The sequence below is a fragment of the Neofelis nebulosa genome, chromosome 15 (assembly GCF_028018385.1).
Source record: "Neofelis nebulosa isolate mNeoNeb1 chromosome 15, mNeoNeb1.pri, whole genome shotgun sequence".
NCBI lineage: Eukaryota > Metazoa > Chordata > Mammalia > Carnivora > Felidae > Neofelis > Neofelis nebulosa.
In genome coordinates this window covers 56,022,254-56,033,082 of record NC_080796.1, presented here as the reverse complement: position 1 = coordinate 56,033,082, position 10,829 = coordinate 56,022,254, and the positions used below count along the sequence as shown (strand labels likewise).

Below are 10,829 nucleotides of genomic sequence, written 5' to 3'. Positions count from 1 at the left end.
GTATATGTACTGTCCAGTTACCTAAGCTGATTAAAATAAAACAACACTTAGTGCTTCACAGCTAAATACAGATTTCATAAGACATAAGCAAATTCCTTTCCACAGCCTGTCCTATGACTTATGAATAATTGTAAGGAGTATCTGATAATGCAAAATTGAAATTACAACCACCCTTACATTAGTTAATATTAATTAACTTAATTATTAATATTAACTATTGGAAATTAATTTAACTTAACTCAATAAACCTGACTCCATATATTGTCCTCACTGTTGTTTTAAGCTTCATATGAAATTTTTTTTGAGGACATTAATGGAAAAATCCCTATGTTGAATTATGATAGCCATGAGAAGTGTTCATACTATGAAGGGCACTTGAAAACTGATTTCTTCATGGAGCAACAGAATCTTAACCTCCATTTCATTTTCATCCTAAATGGTTAGCAAAATTGCCCTCCCTATTTAAGGGTTTTGCTTTCTCACTCTCTGCCAAGAGTTTACAGTTACATTCATGCCAGTAAATGCGCCCTTGACATGTTTCTTTAGTTGTAAGATACAGTATTCTTATGCTTACAAAATAAAGTGTGTATGAACTGTAGTAAGTAGGAAAAAACATGAAATTCTATCTAAATGCACTGTAGAGCTTAAAGTCTTAAAAGATTTCTTAAAATATGATTTTCATATTTGTTTTGATTGTTCACATCTGGAATTTATATTTGATTTAGTCATATGGAATTTCTCTCCTTTCCAATTATTGTTCTCTTCATTTAATATTATCTGTCCAAGTTCATCAAAATAGAGTTTCATCTTGCCCTCAGTTGATTTGATCTCTTTTCTAATATATTATTCTGTCTTAAGCAGTTTCTGAGAGGTTTTCGTGCATGGCTTAGGAATTTTCTAATGACTAATATCCATCTTCTTACAGTTTCTACCCTTAGTCCAGATTCTGTGCCACTAACAATATATTTCCTCTTTCATTTGAGGTACTACCGCATATTTGAACATAAACAAGGATAGAGCTCTTCTCATTTCAGTTAAATGCCCTTTCTTCAGAGAATATTTTTATATATTGTTCGTTACTTTGTTTATTATTAATTTTGTGAAGATTATCATTAGAGATTTTCCATTCCCAGAAATAGAAATGATGCCTCATTATATATGAAAAAAAATTACTATTGACCATATTTTGAGCATCATACTTGCACTGGTCCACTTCTTGGTATGGCAACTTTAATGTAAAAAAAACAACAAAAAAAAAACCTTCCCTCCTCATAAATAAGCAACTCCACAAGGTATAATTAAACATGGCTCAGTTTATGTCTTAATTTCACCTTTCTTTCTTATCTCTATTTAAATACAAATTGTGGCTTCATGTTTATTTCTGTTATGGTTAATTTTAATAGGTTCAAGTTTTAGTCTTTAATTATTGACTGACCTTGGACAAATTTATTAATCACTGTGGGTCTCCATTCTTTTACTGGTTACACAATGTTGGTAAACTTCTCTGACTTAACTTATTCATTTGCACTGAGGATTATATACTTCAAGATTTGTTTTTTTGTCCAGGAATGAAAGAAATGCCATATTGCAGTGCTTGCCATATTACCTAACATATTTTAATTATCCAATATATATTTCCTGCTGTATATTAAATGGATAAGAACACATACTACACTTGATCTTAGCCAAAAGGCCGAGAAGCGATATTTCCTGTTGTATAAAAACATGGTTTCTGTTTGTTTTTTGTTTTTTTTTTTTTAGAGAGATGATAGAGATAGAGAATGGGGGAGTGGGGCAGAGAGAAGGAGTGCAGAGACAGCGAGAGAATCCCAAGAACACTCAGCTATCAGCAGGGAGCCCGATGTGGGGTTCAAACCCATGAACCGTGAGATCATGACATGAGCTGAAATTAAGAGTCAGACACTTAATCAACTGAGACACCCAAGCGCCCCCAAAAATATGTGCTTTTTAAAATATCTATTTAGGGCACCCAGGTGGCTCAGTCAGTTAAGTGACCAACTCTTGATTTGAGCTCAGTTCATAATCTTAGGGTTTATGGGTTTGAGTCCCAGATCAGGCTCCCTGCTGATAGCTCAGAGCCTGCTTGGGGTGTTCTCTCTCTCTCTCTCTCTCTCTCTCTCTCTCTCTGCCCCTCCCCCCACCCTCTCTCTGTCTCTCTCTCTTGCGCGCGCGTACGCACGCACACACACACACACTCTCTCTCTCTCTCTCTCTCTTCCTCAAAATAAATAAATTAATTTAAAAAATTTGAATCTATTTAATTTTTCCATTGGGCAAACTTCTGCCATGAAGTGCTCTACTTGTCCAAGTCAGCATTGTAACGTACAGTTTGGGATTGCAGGCTCTATTAGTTTCCTGTGGCTACTGTAACAAATTACTGCAAACTAGGTGGCCTAAAAGAGTATAAATTTATTTTCTCACAGTTCTAGAGGAGAAAATTTTCAAACCAAAATGTTGACATGGCTGGACTCCCTCCGGAGGCTCTAGGGGAGAATCCCTTCTTTGCCTTTACCAGCTGTGCGTGGCTGTAGGCACTGTTTGACTTGTGACCTCATCACTCCTATATACACCTCTGTAGCCACATGGCTTTCTCTTATTTTGTCAAATCTTCCTTTGTCTCATTTTTACAAGGATACTTGCTATTGAATTTGAGGTTCATGTGGATAATGCAGAATAAGTGCCTCCTCTCCAAATCTTTAAATCATATATTTTGCTATGTAAGGCGGTATTCATTTTTTAACTATATACAATGATATTCACAGGTTCTGGGATTAAGGGGCAGAAATATGAGGGTGGCTATTATTCAATCTACTATGTACACCAATGACATCACTATTCGAATCACAGACACATACAAAAACATTTATAAGAAGAGGGCCAAGGAAAGACTGTTGCAATTTATAATTTGGAAAATTTTGCCAATATGTACATGATTGGAAGTATAATGACAATATCACTACTTGGTACCTGGGACACTGAGAAACTTACTCAAGACTAATTAGCTATGTGAAGCTGGGCAAGTGACCTCAACCTCCTGAGTCTTTAATTTCACCTATAAAATTAGGGACTTTTTCTTGATTCTCAAATTATTTTCAGCAATGATTTCACATTTGCATTATTTACTCAGGGAGCTAAATAAAAATGACCTAGTGTTTCCTTCTTATGATGTAAATTAAACTTTGAAACCTAATGGATATTTTTATGCTTGCATAAAATGATAATATTAGTAAAGTAAGGATTCTGTGGCATCTGTCACATGAATAGAATAATCAGTAATTGCTATATAATTTCCAGAGCGTGAATATTTCTAATTCAGATGATCAGAGAAGGCTTCATAGAGGAAATCTGGAAGGAATCAGTCAGAAAGAAAATAAGGAAGAAGAAAGGAAACAGAAATGCCATTGCCAAAATCCTATAAGCCAAGAAGCCCTCCATAGTTCAAACACATTAAATGGATATTTATTAAACATCGTTAGGAACTGAATACTCTTCTATTAAAATGCTTCATTGGAATTGACAAAATCTGAAGCTATGAGCTAACACAAAAACAAATATACTGTAAACCAAACTGATGCAGATTTCAATAATTTAATGAAATTCAAAGCTACTTTATCTATATAGCACTACTACATAGTCATGAGAATTAAGACATAAATTCTGTACACGAATTGATTACAAGATAAAATACAGATGTATGTCTTTGCATCTGTTATCTTCTATATATGTTATGCAATCCAATCCAAATACACATTTCATTGCCTGTTATGACCCCATCATTAACGTAGGCTCTAGAAAACATTTTGTGTTCAAAGAGCCTATAGTAAGGAAAATATAATATGTGTCATGTCACAAAAGGTAAATAGGGGAGGTGCACTTGGGTGGCTCAGTCATTTAAGCATCCAACTCTTGATTTTGGCTCCGTTCATGATCTCATGGTTCATGGGATCAAGCCCTGTGCTGGCTCTGCACTGACAGTGCCGAGCCTGCTTGGGATTCTTTCTCTCCCTCTTTCTCTGTCCCTCCCTCTCTTTCCCTGTGTGTCTCTCTGCCTCTCTCTTGCTCAAAAATAAATAAATAAACTTTGAAAAAAAAGGTAAATAGGGTATTGATATGGAAATAGTTTTGAATGCATAAATAGAACAAATACTGAAACAGATATTTAGGAGTTGGAGAGTAACATTTCTTTTTTTTTTTTTTTTAGGTTTATAATTATTTTATGCAATTGTTTTTTTTTCAATATATGAAATTTATTGTCAAATTGGTTTCCATACAACACCCAGTGCTCATCCCAAAAGGTGCCCTCCTCAATACCCCTCACCCACCCTCCCCTCCCTCCCACCCCCCATCAACCCTCAGTTTGTTCTCAGTTTTTAACAGTCTCTTATGCTTTGGCTCTCTCACACTCTAACCTCTTTTTTTTTTTTTCCCTTTCCCTCCCCCATGGGTTTCTGTTAAGTTTCTCAGAATCCACATAAGAGTGAAAACATATGGTATCTGTCTTTCTCTGTATGGCTTATTTCACTTAGCATCACACTCTCCAGTTCCATCCACGTTGCTACAAAGGGCCATATTTCATTCTTTCTCATTGCCATGTAGTAATCCATTGTGTATATAAACCACAATTTCTTTACCCATTCATCAGTTGATGGACATTTAGGCTCTTTCCATAATTTGGCTATTGTTGAGAGTGCTGCTATGAACATTGGGGTACAAGTGCCCCTATGCATCAGTACTCCTGTATCCCTTGGATAAATTCCTAGCAGTGCTATTTCTGGGTCATAGGGTAGGTGTATTTTTAATTTTCTGAGGAACCTCCACACTGTTTTCCAGAGTGGCTGCACCAGTTTGCATTCCCACCAACAGTGCGAGAGGGTTCCCGTTTCTCCCCATCCTGGAGAGTAACATTTCTATATAGACTATTTTGGTTCCATGGAATTCTTAATCTAGGTGACTTTATGTAAGTATACATGTAACTAAGTATATATGTAACTAAGTCATTTGTGCCTCCTTATTTGAGATATCCAAGCCAAACCTTGGAAGAATTAGAATAATGCTTACCGGGGCACCTGGATGGCTCAGTCAGTTAAGCCTCTGACTTAGATGCAGGTCATGATCTCACAGTTCATGGGTTCAAGTCCATGTTAGGCTCTGAGCTTACAGCTTGCAACCTGGAGCCTGCTTTGGATTCTGTGTCTCCCTCTCTGCCCCTCCCCCAGTTGTGCGCTCGCTCACTCTCTCTCTCTTTCAAAAATAAATAAACATTAAATTTAAAAAAAGAATAATGTTTTCTAAGTTAGACATGCCTAAATTAAAATTGCTTGTGAATAATTTTGTCTCTTCATTTATAGAGTTATTTTACTTTTCATTCTACATGAAGTTATTCACACACTTAATAATCAATGTGCCCTATTAATAGTAATAATAGGAATGTCTTTCCTATGTAAGAGATTTTTTCCCTGTCACAACACTAAAAGAGAATGCATAAATTACCATTCCTATTGTGCATCTGAAGTTTAGAAAAAGTATGCAAGAGTTAATTGATAAAAGAGTAAAATATATAAGAATACGAAACAAACTCTTTGTTTTATTCACTTACACTTCTGCTTGTGCAAATCCCACCTCAGTGGATGTGATCATTACTCAGTGAACTGTGAACTGTGATTATTACTACTTGTGTAGGATGCTTTATCCACAAATACAACATGAGCAGAGGAGTAATCATTGTGTGTTTGGAAGCTGGGGATGTTGTTTCCACAAACTACTGAGAAAAAGACAAAAAACAAGTCTCCTATCTTTCTAAAATCTACTGGTAAGTTCACATTTGAACCTCTTCCTAATAAAATAAGTCAATATATTCTCTTTGTTTCTCAACAGAGTGAGATTCAGGAAATTAAATAGTGTCCCTGTCATTCTGCATTGATAATACAATACTTTTTGTGGATGTGAAAAGAAAAAAAATGCTTTATCTCCTTAAAAAATGAGAATAATGAAACATACACTATAACATATGAGAAAGAAATGATCTTCCAAGAGAGAAAACAGTACAAAGATACAATTGTAACTGTCATCATCAGACATGCAAGTGCCTGACTTTTCTGGTAATCCAAAAGTTCCATTGCAGGAACAAAAGGAAAAGAACAACAATTCATAGAACCACCATATAAATATAAATCAAATAAATCCACTCAATTGGTTGTCATTTATTTGGCTAGCAATGCTAAAGAAGTACATTTTTTCCTATATTTACATAGTGTAATATTTTTAATATATGTTTCCCAAACACTGAAACCATAGAACCGAATCATTTACAATGATGTTACGTTCAAAGAGGTACTCTTTTCTTGGAAGAGGCAACCAAAAATAGTAAAGTTGAACAGTTTATAAAAAGTAACTAGGGAATCAAACAGCTTCATCAGGAAAAGTTCTTCTGCCTGTTAAACTGAAGTCTGTAGAAGATATGATATTGTAGATTTCTGGGTGTAAAATGTAACAAATGTAAAATGAAACAAAAATGTTAATTTCACAATTAAGTCTATGAAATTATACTGAATGGATATGCATTATTTCCTTAGTCTATTAATCTTTCTCAAAATTTGTAGAGGTATAAAATGTATTGGTCAGCATAATTTCTCTCCATATACAAATACTGGCAGGCCAGAAATCCTGAAGAAAAACAGTGAACCTAATTGTTACAATTTCAAGACAGATTCATATGGAAATAAATTATTTTTCAGACTCCAAAGTTAGTTACAAATTGCTGTTTGTGTAAAATTAAATGAAACGGCATTGATTTTCTACACATAGTTTAAAAGTGTAATTGGGCATATGCAGAAATTTTCTATTGTTTTTCTGCTTGTGAAGTACTATACTTATGCATTTATATAAGCAACTGGAGCATTGCGTCATAATCACCTGCCACATAATTTTAATTGCTCTTTAAAAGCCCTAAACTGGGGCGCCTGGGTGGCGCAGTCGGTTAAGCGTCCGACTTCAGCCAGGTCACGATCTCGCGGTCCGTGAGTTCGAGCCCCGCGTCAGGCTCTGGGCTGATGGCTCGGAGCCTGGAGCCTGCTTCCGATTCTGTGTCTCCCTCTCTCTCTGCCCCTCCCCCGTTCATGCTCTGTCTCTCTCTGTCCCAAAAATAAATAAAAAACGTTGAAAAAAAATTAAAAAAAAAAAATAAAAAAAATAAAAATAAAAATAAAAGCCCTAAACTATCCGTTCAAATCTAACTAGTTGGTGGTGTCACATGAAGAAATTATACTTCCAGCTGCCGCAAGAACTTCTCAATGTCAAGTTCAAACAATAATATTCTGGGTTCTTTTTCCAAGTAAAAAGTGAAATAAGCAACATATATAAGCAATCAGAAATGTCTTCCAGTCCTATAATTAAAAGACATTTAAATACCATCAGTTGCTATTATGAACATCTTCCACACATGCCCTAGCATTTTATATTTAAAATTGAATATAGGGAATAGCTGGCCATCAGTATGTGAATCCAACCCAACCAAAATGTAGTCTATTTCTGCAGATAACAAATATGTATAAAATACATATATATTTATATATGTATATATATGTATAAATATATATATAAATAAATAAATTTAAATGCTAAAATATATATATATATATATATATATATATATATATATATATATAGTGTGTGTGTATATATATATTTAAACACTATTAACCATTGCCAAGTGCTACATATTTTCAGCATTGTGTAAAGAAAGTTTTATGCCTTCGTAATTTTTTTTTTTTTTTAATTTTTTTAACGTTTATTTATTTTTGAGACAGAGAGAGACAGAGCATGAGTGGGGGAGGGCAGAGAGAGAGGGAGACGCAGAATCGGAAGCAGGCTCCGAGCTGTCAGCACAGAGCCCGACGCGGGGCTCGAACTCACGGACCGCGAGATCACGACCTGAGCCGAAGTCGGATGCTTAACCGACTGAGCCACCCAGACGCCCCTATGCCTTCGTAATTTTAATCAAATATTTCTTTAAGTTACAAAATCATGAAATGAATTTCTCCTCTCGAAGACAAAACACACTTGAGTAGAAACTTTTACTTTCTACAATGTGTTTTTATATAACATTACAGAAGTTGTACCATTTTCTTGAGAAAATAGTCTAATAATGTTTATTAGAAATAAGAGTTTCAAATTTTGACAATAAATTAGATTAACTGATTCCTATAGAATATAGATACCTCATGTACTATACATTATGTTTCATAAACAAACAAAAATAAATTACTTTTCTTGGTAAAATTCCTTAATGAGATAAAGAGTAAATCATTCTTCCAAATATGTCATGATTGTGATATCTTGTATCATAAACACTGATTAATAAATCTCAGAAAAGTATCAAGAACAGAATAGCTATGACATAAAAATTAATATGTTCCAATTTTAAGTTATCGATATGAGACTATATCGCAGAAAATATCTTACATCATCTAGACATTTTAGTCATCCTTGGCTACACACCATGAAGTAGATGTATTTATTGTTCTGTCAACAAACTAGAATATTGTCTTTAACTTTATTTTCTCTGACTAGTTGGGCAATTCTGTTCTTATTTTGACATGTTTGTGTGACTAATAATATAAAGCTAGAAGCCAGAAAAAATCCTATTACTAACTTATGTACCTAGGCAGGTGTGTATTTTTTGTTCCAATATGACTTAAAGGGACATACTGAAATATGTACAATATCAAAAATTATTGAAACACTTGTAATAAGAAAAATGAGAGTTAAAGAAATTACATTGTTGGAAACTAGATAAAAATTTCAAGAGTCATAGTTTACCAGACGGTAAAGGACCTTCTGTTAGGGGTACTGGTGTTCATCTTCTGACACTATATGTTTTAGATATAATCTCAATTAGATTATATTACTGATTAATTATTTTGTATTTCTGGATATCAGTAGGTATAACATAGGACATGTGAATTTAAATGGCTTATAAAACAATTTGATTAAAGATATTGTTAAATGAAAATCCATAACAAATATGATGATTCATGATAGACAAATAAAAAATGCCATTAAATAAAGTAGAATAGAAAATATAATAATAGGAGATGTAACAGAGAGCTGAATATATATTATTTAAATATAAAATGGATTAAAATGAGAGAAGTTAATATAAGTGTTGGTGAGAGAAATGCTCCGAATGTAAGAAAAAAGAAGAACATATACAAAAATAAAGTAATATGGGACCTAAATCTAATTTGATAGACAACACCTCAAATACATAAAGTAAATAGCTCCTGGATTGTTTTAATTCTTTGCTTAATTATTTTTATCCTCACAGTAACTTCTTAAAATAGAAAAGACAGATATTATTACTTTACTACTTTACAGTTAAGAAAACTGTAGCTGATAGATTTTACCCACAATGGCAACACATATGGCTACTTTAGCACTTCACTCCTGATCAAAATAGTCAATTTAATGAAAGAGTAGCCACTATTTCAGATTATGTATGCATTTTATATCTGATGCAAGTTGTCGCTCTCTGGATATAGCAGAATAAGAAGTTTTAGGAGGTATTAATTGTGAAATGAAATCTTGTGATATTACACCTACACACACACACACACACACACACACACACACACACACACACAAAGAATTTCTTTCAGTGTCCCAAATTGAAGATGCAATTATAAAACAGTTTAAAAGACTATTATAGTTTATCACCAATAATTTTCTGAATTATATATGTTATTATATATTATATTATATTATATTATATTATATTATATTATATTATGTTATATTATATTATATTATATATTTGTTGAATAATATAAATTTTATTTCCATAAATGTTGTTTTAAATGCTTTGAATATTGTGGAGTTTAGAAAAATCCTTTGGACCTTAAACTTTTCTCTCTCTGCTTTAGAAAAAGATTTTAAATTTCAACAAATTTCTTTTCCAAAGCTCAAAGGTGAAATTTTGCTTTTGATCAAAATCCAAAGAATAGAATGATCACTGAAACACAATCTACGTAAGAAATTTCCTTCAAGTACGTAGGACCCCCACAAATGCTCTTTGTTCCCATCATCAAATTTGAACAGTGAGTAAATTATACAAGAAACTAGGTTTTGTATAGAACAAATAACTCTGTAAGGGAAAAGATTTATGAAAGCCTTGGACTTTGGACTTTGCAATATGATGCTATGCAATACTACTTTCAAATTTCCATCTCATAAAGACAAAAGATAAAATATGGAAAATAGGAGGAAAAGGACAGAATCTGTGTAATAAGAAGCCAATTTTAGTTTTATCTTTAACTAACTAGCTGTTTGAAAAGGACTAAGGTATATAGTCTTTCGAACCCAGAAACTTATTTGTAAATGAACAAGGGATGAAGTCTGTGGTTTTGAAACTGTTTCTTTGAAACTGTGTTCCATGAAAATACCATGTTATTATTAATAAAGATATGAAGAAAGTCAAACAGAGAGCTCCATTAAGCAGCCTATCCACAATTTAAAAGGAACAATTACATTATTTATACTTATTATATATCTTATCTGTCATTGTAAAATATTTTAATATCATTTTATTGTGTAAATAAAATTAAGTATTTGAGCATGTAATGCACACTTATCTTTAATTTACCTCTTATGCCATTATAGCACTGCCAATATCACTCCTACTTTTCTAGATGAGAAAAATGAGACAAAAAGGGATTAAGTAAATTGTTCAAGGTCACAAATATAGTAATTGGCTGATCTGAAATTAAATTGGAGTTCCATACTATTCCAACCACAATGCTTGTTATATTCCC

The 10,829-nt window shown here is 33.2% G+C and overlaps 1 pseudogene; it reads right to left on the bottom strand.

Annotated features, from left to right (window-relative positions):
- Positions 1–1,572: 1,572 nt before the first annotated feature.
- LOC131496687 (U2 spliceosomal RNA) lies at positions 1,573–1,705 on the bottom strand (annotated as a pseudogene).
- Positions 1,706–10,829: the final 9,124 nt, after the last annotated feature.